This window comes from Epargyreus clarus, unplaced genomic scaffold (genome assembly GCF_041222505.1).
Source record: "Epargyreus clarus isolate Ecla_fem2 unplaced genomic scaffold, WU_Ecla_fem_2.2 ptg000001l, whole genome shotgun sequence".
NCBI lineage: Eukaryota > Metazoa > Arthropoda > Insecta > Lepidoptera > Hesperiidae > Epargyreus > Epargyreus clarus.
In genome coordinates this window covers 6,087,141-6,102,134 of record NW_027332209.1, presented here as the reverse complement: position 1 = coordinate 6,102,134, position 14,994 = coordinate 6,087,141, and the positions used below count along the sequence as shown (strand labels likewise).

Sequence of the window (14,994 nt, the reverse complement as noted above, 5' to 3'; positions counted from 1 at the left end):
AAAGTTCCTTTATTACGTCAACTCTTTGAGAAGCTTAAGCAGACAGAGAATATCCGGTCGGAACCGCCGCAAACTGGGTAATTCCGGTTTGCTTACAAACTTATCGTTGAAACGTCTTGTTGGGGAAGATTGGGGATTTTCCTGTCCAACACACTTTTTAATCTATTCGTCCTTAATCTATTATTGTTCTATAGGTATATGTCCTTTTTTAAGTTAGAGGAATAATCCACCATGAAGGCCAAAAATTGAACCACAGCCACATTTAAAAACAGGACTGAAATTTGAGATAGATTCTAATAAAAATGCATTAAATATGTAAGTTTTAAAAGGTATTAGAGCTAGTATGGTTCGACCGGGTAGGTATTGCCGGCACACCTATTTCTATCCAATAAAAATAATGTTAAGCGTTGCTATGTTAAGCTTTGAAGGGTGTCATAAGGCAGTCATACTTATTTGAGGCGTTTTAACTTAGTCCCTAGGAGCCACAACGCAAAGGCTGCTTCCGACATCTATACAAAGCCGATGTGTATCTGTATGATAAATACATAATATTATATACTATAAACCTACTCTTTGCTTTCTTAAGATTATAATTACTGAATCAGCGGTTCAAGTTAATTTGGTTAAATAGCATGGATTAGCGAATTTGAAACCTTATAATTGAAAGGTAAGTACCACTTATTACTACTCAATTATTCCACGTCAATTACCTAATTCACACGCCGATTAATTATGCTACCGTTCCTGATTGATTTGACTTTCCGCTCAGCGATTTACATCTAATAAATGTACCTACTAAAATACTGCCGATTGGATGGATTGGTTAAGTCAATTCGAATAAAAAACAGAACCCTTTTATATCCAAGAGGGCCACATCGTTGCTTGAAAGGTTTTAAGAAAATCGATCATGATTAGATGAGTTGTACAATTTTAACAAAAGGTTTTAAATCTAACTGGAAAATTATTATGAAAACCAATAAACGACTGCTTTATTAGTATAGCCTGTAATCATTTCCACAATTTAGACAAATCCAACGATACTTTATATTAAAATCTGTCAAGCGGTTTGAGCTACAGGGCGTGCCAAAGAATGTGACATATATACATCATTACTACATGCATATGGAAAACATTACCCTCCACAGTTAGGTGAAAATGTACTCAAAATGTTTTTTTGGCTAGAATGTAGTCCTTATAGTGATATATATTTTAAATAGATATTGATTTATAGATATAACTAGCTGACCCGGCAAACGTTGTTGCCATATAAATAAAAAAATGTTAAGGGTGAACAACCCTTATCACTTAGGGGTATGAAAAAAAGATAGTAGCCGTTTCGGTGGAGTACGGTAATTAACATTGTGACACGAGAATTTCATATATAAGAAGAACATTAAATAAACATTTTAACATTTTTAAAATTTGAACTAAGTAGTAAATATGTTCACATGCATGTAATCAAGAATTAAAGTAAACCGGTTTTTATTTACCCGATATTGCAAAAAATGTAATACATGTAATGTAATACATCAAGTTTATTTGATTACTAAATGAATTGTAGATCCAAAATCAATATTAGTATAGTTTAGTATTGCATTATAGTCATTTATATTTGTAGCCTTATTAAAACAAAGAGCGTCACTTTTAATAATAAAGATTCTTCTGTTTCCGTAAATCTGATGTTTACAACACGACGCAAGGATGACCCCTTGAAATAAAATATTTACACTGACCCCTATATCCCGACCTCTGCGTAGAATGGCGCAAATGCGAAGGGAATGACGATAACACATGGAAAGCTTTTGTACGGTAAAATAAAAACTGAATTATATTTAGTAAATAGAAGTAAAGTGTATTTAATTTCAAGTACTAATGACAGCGTACATTACGCTGTCATTACGCTGATGAATAGTCGTTATGATTTAAAAAAAATATGTATCATATCCATATACTAAAAAAATATGTGGTCGCCGCCTTACCTAATTTTGGCTAACAACAGCAGTGTTAAACGCAGTGTTCTAGTTTTTCGGGTGTGGTAAGAGAGACATACTTATCCGAGGTGTTCTGCCTTAGTCCTAAAGTATTTCGATCTGTAATCAACTCCAGATAACATTTGATTGTTACCAGAAGTCGCCACAGATGCGTCGCTAGCCCTAAGAACTAAGCTGGAATACCTCGGAAAAGTATGCCTCTCTTACCACACCCTTCAAACCAGAACATATTATCGACTAAAACTGCTGTTATGAGGCAGAAATAGGTGTGGTGGTGGTGCCACCGGGGTCGAACCACAGAAGGCTCGCTCTACCACTTTTAGAATCTCTAACACCATCTCTACTACAGATGCCACGTCATCTGAATGCTACATCTGAATTGCTACATTTGTATGGACGGATCGATTTTGAATATTTTATGGAAACGAAATGTTACTTCAAAATGCTACACTTTAAATATTTTATACACTGATGGTGATTGAATATTCTCCGGTTATCGATTTTCATCTCAGCGTCGTGGGTACACTTCTGTGAAAAATTTTGTTTATATTTTACGAAGTTTACGTTTGAAAGTAAACATAGTACACAACTTTTATTATTGATGAAATATTCATGTATACAAAACAATGTGTAACGTAAATTGCATCGATTTGCATTACAAATGATTTTAAAATAATATGTTTCGACAATTTTTTTTTAGTTTTTATGAATTAAATGCTGAAATTATGATATCAATTATTTTATCTTATCTTAGAAATCACTAATCATACCCCGAAAAAAAATGGAAATCATAGATGCTCTTCTGCCGTTTTTCTTCTTTCTTCCTTCTTCGTTATTTATTTTCTTATATTTCTTCTAGCTTCGTTTTCTCTCTTCTTTTCTTGAATTTCATCGTATACTGCAGAAAAGGCCGCAGTCCACTGTAAGGTAGAACACCAAACTTGTCCAATACGCTTGGTGTTCATACTTAGAGTGGACCGAAGCCTTTAGTTCTTCTTCTTTCTTCTTCTGGCTGTCGTCTTTCTAGATTCTTCTCTTGATTTTTTTTTCAATCTTTCGGATCAATGATACTATTTGGGATTCATTGCGAATCCCTTTTCTATATGAACGTGAAGCTAGCAGTGGCATTATATATATAGGAGTCCTAACATAATCATTAAAAGATAAATTGAAATGATTGAAAAATAAATGATAGTTATATATTCCAGATCGAAATGATAATTATTCGAGATTGACTCATACATAATTAATTTCAACTGTCTAGCACTGTTTTAGATAAAAATAAGATTATTTCAGTAGTATTCAAATTACTTTTATTTCTTATTCCAATAACAAAGTTACTTACGAGTCGTTAGAAAAGGCTAGAGAACAAAAAATAAGCCAATAATTTGGACCCTATAAAAATGTACTCGTAGCAAATTACAAGAAAAGGCTTTATTGTGATAAAAGAAAAAAATCACTGACCTATATGCTGGCTTCTTTATCAGAAGTCCCACAAAGGAAATATTAATTTCCGCTCCATGGGAAGGGTTTTATTTGGAGCCTGACGCATTCAGAGGACCAAAATATAAACTGGATCCGAATATCGAGATGTGTACAACAAGAGGTAACTATTTACTTATTTGATTATTGAAAAAGCGTTATATGATCATAACGTTCCTAGTGGTATTGCTGTCACAATACCAGTTTGACACGCTGACACGTTTGGCAGGCATTTAAAGACGGTTTATGGAATTATTTTTAATTGGAGTCTCACGCATTTAGAGAGCCAAAATATAAACTTGATCCGAATATCGAGACTTGTACATAACGAAGTAACTATTTATCTGATTACTGATATGGATGTATGTTTGACAACCCGAGAGGTATTGCTCTCACAATACCTGATTGACATGTTGAAGATTTAGATTAGGTACGATCTTCTGCTTTAGGCAGACATCCAAAGGATTTATTGAGCTGAGTGATTAATAATTTATCTTTATAACCATAGACAAAGGAAATCTTGAAAGTTTAAGTGTTTTTTAACGTCGGCTTAACATTTTATGATTTCTTATGATATTGTAAAAAATAAATGTTGTACGTTAAATTAACAAACTCCTAATTAATAACTGTAATAATGAAGATCTAGGTACATTTGACAAATAATATCAGGGACCACTAAAGTGACCACATGAGCAAGGTGAAAATTCATCACAAACGTTTTTAAAGGTGGTATAACCCTTTTGTGGTTCAACTCCGACGGCACCACCACCAGGATTGGTGGTGGTTTCCACCTAATACCAGCAGTGTATCGCTGCTGTGTTCTAGTTTGAAAGGGCGTTCTAGCTTAATCCTCAGGAGTAGCGGCGAATCTGTGGTCGACTTAATGTAGGAATATATACTCCTATCTGGGTTTGATTACAGATGTCCATGGGCGGCAGTAGTCACTTACCATCAGGTGGAGTGCATGCTCGTCTGCTACTCCTATATTATATGAATATAAATATACAATATACATAGCTACAAGTATACTCGTATTGATCAATGTAAAGATAAATGAAATCCATTCATTTACATACCTATACCAGCCACACATCGAAGGTTTTTTTGAACTACGTGCTTTATCATTCCATGTGAGAGTTTAATTAATATTTCAATATGTATTTTGGGTCTCTGCAAACGAACGTCGGCAGCGTTCTCGCAAATTTAATTTCATATCGTGTTACATTTACAGTTCATTTTTTAAACGAATGATATAAAAGATAAGATTTTTATGTGTATCATTTCGTTTATGAAATAGAAGTAATACCTATTTATGAACATGTATGTTACCTGATGGTGAGTGGCCACCGTCGGTCATGGACAGCTGTAACCAACCTCAGATAGGATCAGTGTCCTACCTAAGGTCGGTCATAGATACTTTGCTACTCTGAGGACTAACGCTTGTCTTTAATAATCGATATATCTAATGTATTCTTTTCATAAACCGATATTTGATGAGTTCTTCATATTAGACATTGTCAAATTTCCACCTTTGATACATAAATTGAATAGATTAATTATTAAAAACAGGCGTAAGTTGGAACGCTCCATGTGACACGTTTCTCCCTTACGAGTAACCACAATCTTGAAACTAAAATACAGCAAGATTTCGTCTAACTTAGTCTAGACTACTCTTTATAAAATATTACACACTGTATTAACTTCGTTTAATAAGGTGACGGTGTAAGACCATGCAAAATAACTAACCCATAAAACAAAATTAAACTCTAACAATGTTAGTAAATGTACATAGTACACATAGAAGGTGATAGAACCCTTTTTGGTTCGACTCCGACTGCACCACCGCCACACCTATTTCTGCCTAATAAGAGCAGTGTTCAGCGCTGCTGTATTCTGGTTTTAAGGGTGTGGTATATACACAAACTTATCCGAGGCGTTCTAGCTTAGCCCTCAGGGGTGGCGACGTCTCTGTGATCGATCTCAGGTAGGAATATCTAATCCTATCTAGGGTTGATTGCGCATGTCCATGTTGCAGTAGCCACCTACCATCAGGTGGACAGCTTGATACTCCTATAGTATATATAAGAAAAGTATAAAAGTACCATTGTATATATGTGTTATGTTCTTATACACAGGTGAGGCAGTAAAGTGGTGAACTTTGTCCGCACTGTCGGAGGGGATTGCAAATATATTACGCTCACAGAATGGGACGGAAACAACACAATTTGCGATTTGTGTCGCCAACGTGTCTTATAACATAAGCTTATGTATCTTAGTTACGAAGGTGTAGTAAGGGAGATAAACAAACGTAAAGCGTTCTAATATAGCACATTAGCAATAACATGTTATTTGATTGGTTTATTTAATGTTTTATTGTAGGAGAAACTTTTGTGGTTCGACCTACTATATTTGACTTATAGCACTAGTGACATAATTTTTTTTGAGTTAAGCTCTCTCTTTCTTATAATATAGTAGCAGACGAGTATGCACTCGACCTGATGGTAAGTGGCTAGTGCCGCCCATGGACATCTGTAAATCAACCCTAGATAGGATTAGATATTCCTACCTGACATCGGTAACAGATGCGCCGCTACACATGAGGACTAAGTTGGAACGCCTCGGAAGAACATGTCTGTTGTGTTCTGGTTTGAACGATTTAGTAAGGAAGGGATACTTATGTTTTTTTACTCGTGTGCTTATACATAGCGGTCGATCTTAGGTGATTCTTATCGTATGTAGGCCTGATTAGGAATGTCCTTTGTACTCGTACCACCATTCGGTTCTACCACCATAGTTTTAAATACATATGTCTCACATGTATATGACGTTTGACGACCCGCGTGGCGGAGCGGTCACCATGTCGGTCTGACGCGCAGAGGGTCCCGGGTTCGATCCCCGGCCAGACAGATTTCTAAATGATGAATTTAGATTTCTGTTTCTGGGTCTGGGTGTTTGAGTATGAGTGTATTTGTCTCTGTGTGTGTCCATAGCACCCACGATACAGGGAATCCTAGTGTGGGGCTGTGAGTGTAGAAAGCGTTTATGTATATCGTAGCAATCAAATCACGATAAGTGTAACCTTAGTGGGTTTTATTTAAATATATGTTCTATTTAGATATTCCACGTTACGGTAACACAAAGGGATGGATGTCCCGGAAAACTGTGGTGCAAAAACAATTTCCAATTGTCACGTGCCCACCATTCTGTAAGAGAAAGTGTCGGTGTTAGAAAATACGGCTTTCCGTGTCGACTGATTAGCTTTAATTTGATGATTTGTATGATTTTGGTAATAGCCAAAGCTGTAATGACGTGGTTCCCTATGGAGGAATCCGAGGTTCGAAGCCCACGCGAATCCTAATCGCACAAGAGTGATTTTTAAAAGTTAACTTTAAGATCATTATTACTTGTTTTAATGGCGAGGAAAATAACGTAAGGTATCCGAGCAATCTTTAAGATAATACATCTCAAAGGTACGTGAAGCCAACCACTTTACATTTGACCACCGCGACGGACTACCCCCCTTACTCTAATAGGAGACCGGTGCCCAGCTGTGGGTTGGTGAAGGGTTGACGTTAATAATTTCACTGTAAGTCTATTAAATTTTATTAATGCTTTATTTAGTTACAACGCAATTTTATTTGTTTACAATTTTAATGTTGTAAAAAAGCTGTGAGATGTAAGCTTAACAATACCTAATTTGCAGAACAATTTCCTAAATAATTACACAAAACGCTAATTTCGTTTGGTGATGAATTAAAATTATATTTTAAAGCGGTGTTCATTTATTATTCACAGCAATAACATAAAATTATATATCCATTCATCATAATTACAAATTTGAATCTTAATTTACTTAAATCGCGTCATCACGCAGAATCGACGGTGGGTACTAGTGATGTGCAGATCATAAAAATATGTCTGCGGATACGGAAACAAATACGGATCAATAGGCTCAACATTCGGAAATTTGGATACGTCTAAAGTTTATACTCAGTCGATATTGACGAGCGGGCCCTTCAAACAACGGTTAATGATTTGTATTATTAATTTAATAGATATACCTTATAGCTGGTATACCTATAATTCGTCTGTTATCGTATCTATAAATTACTACATTAAATGTTTTTTTATTTATTTGTACAAAGTGCAATTTTGCACGTATATTGCTAAATATGTAATTTAAAACAATAAAAGTGCGTTTAAAAGTATTTTATTGCGTTCTTGACTTAAAATATTATTGATTTCATGAAATGTAATATGTAATCCACAGTAAAATGACGGACATAAAAACAAATATTTTTCTCCCTCGGATACCACGGATACGGATATCCAGCACATCACTAGTAGGTACTTATCTCCGAATACGGGAATACGTAACTGAGTTATAACTCGTAACTCAATTTATACTATAAATTCCTTTTTAATCCTTTAATTTTTAGGCGGATTGGTCGGAGAGATTAAGTTTTAATTTACTTTGTAACTTCCAGTTATTTATCAGCGGGTGGATGGTAAGCTTCGGAATCGAATGCAATTATATTACAATTTAATTATTTAAATTTTAATGCTATTTGCCAAAAGTTGCAGGACGCGAAGATTTACGTACTTTACAATAATATTGTTATATGAGTAAGTAGGTATTGTAGATATTGTTCGCGCCAAACTGCTAGTCCGCTCTGAAGTTGTTGCGAGCAGGTGTAGTCATACACTTTGCTATGGCGACGCGATTAATTTCTATATTCAGAGCGGACTAGCAATTTTAAGCGGAGTATACCATTAGTATAGTACAGTTTCTAAGTCATACTTAAAAGTAAAGTGGTGTTTTAAAGCAGATCATGCAGATCTATAAAAAATCTTGATAATAAGTAACATATGGATCCTAACGTTTAGTAGCTGTAGTTTGTTTTATTATTAGTCATGTCAAGTTATTATTCCACTGCCGGACATGAGGTTCCCCTCAGAGTGATGGGTTTAGGATGACACACCATTGATAACAGTTTTTTAAGAACTCTCAGGTACACAAGTATTTTTAACGATGTTTCCCTTCACACTTTCACCAAGCGATAATTAATATTTATTTATGTTTCAAAACTCGAGGATTCCATGTCTCGGGGGTATTGAGAGGACGAATTCGTGCTCATTACTATTAGGTATGTGGAATTTCCTTTCATACCATTGTGTATATTAATGATCAAATTGTTGTATAAAAATTTTCATTCAAAGGATCTACTGGAAGAATTTTCTTACAAGAAAACTCTTTGTACATTAGGCCTCTTTGATTGTCTTTGTGTGTATATAGTTAGAATTAACTTTTCCATTGAGCTAAACAAACAAAGTCCTTAGGGTTGGCGCCTTTTGGTATAATATTTTAGGAAGCAGAAAATTATTATGAAATCAAAAATATCGACTGTTTAAAAATATGTTACTCCCATAATTTTAACGAATCGAATGACACCACATATGTTAAACTTCGCTACGACGGTTGAGTTGCAGGACGTGTTAAGGAATGAGACATACATACAAACCCTAAAAGAACATGATTCTCTGCAGCAGTTTATATTTATTGACGATCTACCATCATTCTATAAAATACTATATTACAAATATTTTTAATATACGGTTTATTTGACTAATATATTTACAGTAAAATACTACTCGTACATATTTATAGTACGTGAGGCAACCCTAGCTTTACTTGACAAAGAACCTTCTTTCCTTCGATTTTCGTAGTAAAACCCTTTGAATACGATAGACAGGTAGGTATATAGGGTCGTGTTCCGGTGTATGACAAAGGGATCTATGAATGACTTGTTTGTGGGGTCCCATTTCTCTGCCGTATCTATGTTGTGGGTTAGTGGGTTACATATAATGTAAGGTATAGTTATATGTTATGAATGGATACATTTATTTAATGTATTTTTATCTGACTATGGACTATATATATTTATGTCTCTTTGACACGATTTGTAGCCCAATCGGTTTCCATCAGCCTTTTGAGGCCACTGCTGGATATAGGCCTCCCCTAATCGGCGCCACTCCACCCGGTCCCGTGCCCTTTGAAGCCAGCGGTTTCCCGCCGTCTTATTCAGGTCATCGGTCCATCTGGTCGAGGGGCGGCCTGAACTTCTTTTAACTACACGTGGTAGCCACTCGAGGACCTTTCTTCGGTTTAACATATGAGCTATCGTTGGATGCATTTCAATTTTGGGAGCGACATTGAAGGAGGTAGAACCCTTTACGGTTCGACTCCGGCGGCACCGCCGCCACACCTATTTCTGTCTCTTAATAGCAGCGTTAAGAGCTGCTGTGTTTTGGTTTGAAGGGTGTGGTTTTGAGACAAACTTTTTTGAGGCGTTCCAGCTTAATTCTCAGGGGTAGCGGCGCATCTGTGCGTCACTTACCATCAGGTTGACTGCATGCTCATCTGCTACTCCTATATTATAAAAATAAGCTATGTTTTTAAGCAGGCAAATTGTTTGTTATAATAGTTCTCTATTTAGCTTTTCAAATTAATATTTTATGTTTATGTCTCTCGTCAACACGATGAGCGGTGAGCTGCGGTGAAGGATACAATTAGGTAGGTTGGACCTGCGGCTGACTGCTTAACGTAGCCAAAGCGAGGAAACGCTTAAATTTTGCTATTAGCGGTCGTACATGCAAGGTTTGAAATTAATTTATAATTAATCCTTTATTTTTACTATTCTTTTTCAGCGGTAGGAACATAACTATGATACTTAATATAATACTTACCTAAAAAAAATAGTCGGCATGGTAGCAGAATAAGAGTGACTTATTAGTACTTTAATGTAATGAACGTACGTTAATGTAATATTTAAACGACACCTACATTCACAGATTCATACTAGGAATCCTTGTATCGTGGGTGCCATGCGCACACACTAAGCCTAATACACAAACACCCATCCCCAGAACAGATATCTAAATTCATCATTCCGATATCGGAGATCGAACTCGGTAATTTTTATCGTCAGATCGTCATGATGATGATAAATCGAACGTTTTTACAACTCCTTTCCATAAAATCATTTTTGTATCGTTACAAGTATTTTATGGCCCACCTGGCAGTAATGCAGGTGCCAGTTATGTTCAAGTTATTAAACTATAATCCCGAGGGTATTACGAGAATATTCCAATAAATAAACGTTGACAATATTCAAACTCCGCGCAATTGACAAAGGATCCCTTCCGAGAATAACGAGGCTTAAATATTTTATAAAGGGACCTTACCTATTTATGGGAGTCTTTCCGGAGGGCGGCGTGACGGTTTACAAAGTTTTTACCTCTGTGGCCGCGGGATTGTACTCGGGAAACAATGGGAAATTGAGTTCCCTTGCATTTCATTTTACGGATGCCGGTCCGGGCCGTATTGGGCCGGTACGGGCCCGACATTGATGAACGACGAGGGTAATGAATATTTAACCCTAAAACGCACGGATACGGAGTAGTTGATTGTTAATTCACGAGAACGCAGTCTTGCGCGCAATCGCCTGCAAAGAGATATAAGGGCCCAAGATTTCCCTATATAAGAGCTCAAGATTTGAGTGACAGATAGCGACCCCTGTCGAGCGTCCTGATCTATCATCGGTTAGTGATGATACTCGGTAGCTAACAACGACCGTCGACGATTGCCTCAAGGTATCGCCGGCGACTGCCACCGGCTGCCGTCACCTGTAAGCGACTGCAAGCGACAGGGGTTGATCGTCGGCGATGGTCATCACAGCAGATTATGGTTCGCTTATTAACATGAATTGTATTAGGTTTGATCACGATGTTTTCCTTCACCGTTTAAGCAAGTGATGATTAATTTCTAAAACGCACATAACTTTGAAAAATCAGAGGTGCGTGATGTGATTTGAACCTCGGAAGTCTCGATCAAGAGGCCGAGTTTCTTAACCACTAGGTTATCATTGCTAAAACTTACTATCAGTTAAAACACTATCGATAATAGGAATGTTTATGAAAACGGTTGAAAGTTATGGTTATGGGGACAAACTGTATTGTAGCGTTGGAGCGACAGACATTGAAGGGTGGAGACGGTAATGAATAACTAATGCCCGACACCATCCCTGAAGGAAAGCTTTTAGCGACCGTTAAATAGTTTAGTGCTAAATTACTTAAATAATTACCGCCAATTTGACATAAATATGTAATTCAGTTGATGTGACTATGTTCAAATCAAAGATATTATGTATAGTTGTTTACGAAATCGCATTTGGCCTGTGCGGTGGACTATGGCATTATTTTACTTGGGTGTGGGTGTTCGTATGGGTTTCTCTCAACCGCGGGGGCAGCGGAGAGGATATGCCGGATTCCAACGCCCTTTGACGGGACCACGGCTACAAAACCGCGCGCGAAGTCCCTTCACTCTGATAAGAGACTAAACGAGGGCTAATAGGAGACAAATGGCAATTTGTCAATGCATTAATAGGATATTACGAATCACTGACACTATCACAACGTTTATTGACACATCGATTTACAAATCGAAAGCTTTTTCGATTCACAATTATGTTGTGTATCGCAGTATCTATCTACACATACGAGTACATACATTTTGTAACAATAACTTATAGGATGACTGTGCTTCAAGCTTCAAGCTTCTTCCATTTCAGCATGACAGTTACTGCAGAAAAGACGATTATGGACCCTATCGACACGTATTCACGCACAATGCAACTGATGCATATGTCTGAAATCCGAATATGTTAATCCAATTATAAATTCGCTTTGAATCTCGTGAATTTGTATGGGTTTTGATTTTTTCCTATTTTTAGTTTTATTATTTTTTCAATGAAAAAATTGATAACCAATTGCTACAAAAACATAAATCTGCCTAAATAATTAACTGAAAAGGGAGTTGATAGAGCCTATATCACTCACATAATTTAGATGAATCCAACAACTCACATTATGAAATCCATCAGCCGATTGGGCTGTACGGTGTGCCGAAAAATGAGACATAGGTACATCTATACGCTCGAAAACATATCGGATTCAATAAACAGTCGAGTAAAATGCGAAAGTTCTTTAATGCTGCGCTGCTGTGTTCCGGTTTGAAGGGTGTGGTAAGGGAGACAGACTTTTCCGAGGCGTTCCAGCTTAGTCCTCAGGGGTAGCGGCGCATCTGTGGCCGACCTCAGGTAGGAATATCTAATCCTATCTGGGGTTGATTACAGATGTCCATGGGCGGCAGTAGCCACATCAGGTGGACTGCATGCTCGTCTGCTATTCTTATATTATAAAAAAAAAAAAAAATAGTATAATTAACGTAGGTATAACAAAGTCGTAAAATTTACAATGGAAAAAACGTCTTAAAGATTTATTCAACCTTAGCGGATAAAAATTTAAAACATCGGGTAAGAGACACTTCCTGTTCAAAAAGAAAGAAAAAGAATTAAAACAATAATAATAAAACTTGAACGAAATCAATCACGAGTCGCGGGCAGCGAACCAATGAAATATTTCCGTACTTTGTATAAATGTCGGTGAATCCGAGCAGGTACAGTCTGCGGGGAGTTGCCACCCAAATTGGTTTTGTGTGTACGCTCCACAAAAGCTTTTGGCCCGTTCCGCGGCTGACTTGCCACAAATAAATCGGTTTAATAATATTCGGAAGTTGTTGCTTGGAATGTATTTGTAATAAAAACTTCCGGGCCGTAGCACTTTTGGTAATTTCTTTATTACCTTCGAAATATTTGACGCCGATTTTGACCTATACCGAAATGGACATTCAATGGAAATTCAATTTCTTATTGAAAATAGTAACAGCATACATTTTGTTCATTTTTTTTTGGCTGGGGCATTAACATGGGTGGGAGCTTTATTAAAAGGGGAGTCATAAGATGTTTATGACTAGTTCGGCGAAAAAGAACTAGGTTGGTTTGTTAGTCGACAAAAACCTTTATTTCTTGAAATATTATTTCCCTTATATGCTAAGGGAGCTCCCTTTATAACGAAATAACCGGGGAGGGGGAAGTAGAAGAGAGGGAGAGAACTAATTACATGATTCTAGTAATAGATATTTTCGCCCATACTAAGTAGAAGGTTAGGTCTCTCTCAATTCCCGTTCCCTTATATATATGCCCCTGCTGAAGGCAAGTGTGAAAAAGCTACCACAACGCTTGTGTCTCGGTCGTTTTAGTAAGATCCTATCATCTTTCGCCCTTATATTCAACTTGATTGCTTTCCACCCTCGCGAGAAACTCAAAGAATATTGCGAAGAGATTTATATTATTTTAGAGAGAAAATAGCTATGTAATAACAGTGTAAATGTTGTGTGTGCATGACGACCTGGTAATATTAGTTGAGACTAGAGAATTATTGAAAAACAAGAGAGCTTTAAATATAGCTTATGTCACTCCCATAATTTAGACAAATCCAACGACACCTCTTATGGTAAAATCTAAAAGGTAAATAAGATTAAAAAATACTCTCCACAGTCGAGTAATAAGTAAGGCTCTGATCCTATTGTGCGTTGATTTTATAATGTCTAATGATGATGAAAATGATCACTGTGATGATGACAGTGATCATTTTCTGTGAGGTTGATTATATGTTCATCTGTTGCTATAAGTCGAAAACACAAACACAAGAAATACCATTATGTACACCTTGTTAAAATAATACAATAAAACGCTTTTTTTTTTGCGTTATTAGGATAATTAAATCTCGGCCGACGAAAAAAGAGGGATATTAACTATGGGTATTTTGTACAAAGCAATTAAAATTTTCATCTTTATTGAGGATTGAATCTTTAAAGGCTTCAGTTATAAAAATTAGGCTTCCTAATTTTAATGTCTTATTAAAATGGAGATGGACGGTTGGTCTTCAACTTTTGCAAGTAAAATCCATTATAATATTGTCTGAAATATTTCGCGATTCGTAATCTTTTTGATATAATATTATCATATTAAAAAATCTATCCGTTTGTAAAAAAATGTATTTTTGTAATTTTGATTTTTATGAAATAGAAATAAATAATGCAATAGAAATTCGGCATCGCAACCATGTGTTGGCTAAAAATAATAAAAAGCTTATACGCAAGCCTATCGCAACTGTCATATTTATTTATTATATTATGTTGTTTTATGTAAAAGTAATAACAAGTCATACATAGTAATTTTTCGTTTATATTTTCAGTTCAATAATAATTGTATTCGGTGCATTTTTTACTTTATCATAAGTCAGCTGTTTCGTTAAGTAAATTAACTAATTTACTGTAATTATTATCGTGTCCTTCTTAGCTGGTAGCAAGATTTTATCATTTGGTTTGCTGCTTTGCTGTTGGTTTAGTTACGTTCTTATAATAAAATTTGATGTAGACAAGTCTTGTGAGAAATTCGTTACCAATTGTAAATATTTGAATCCAAACGAAACCCAAAACGAAAACTTCATCATTTCAGTACTTCACAAAGATCAAAAAAAGCGCCGTAAGAAATTCATGTATTTTGAAATTAAAGTGTCACTAGTTTTTGCCCGCGGCTTCGCCCGTGTTTAAAAGAAA

The 14,994-nt window shown here is 36.1% G+C and overlaps 1 protein-coding gene across 1 annotated transcript in view; it reads right to left on the bottom strand.

Moving 5' to 3' along the window:
- Positions 1 to 14,994, bottom strand: part of rsh (Rap GTPase activating protein radish) — a 120,000-nt gene that overhangs the window by 58,881 nt on the left and 46,125 nt on the right. The window lies entirely within an intron of this gene.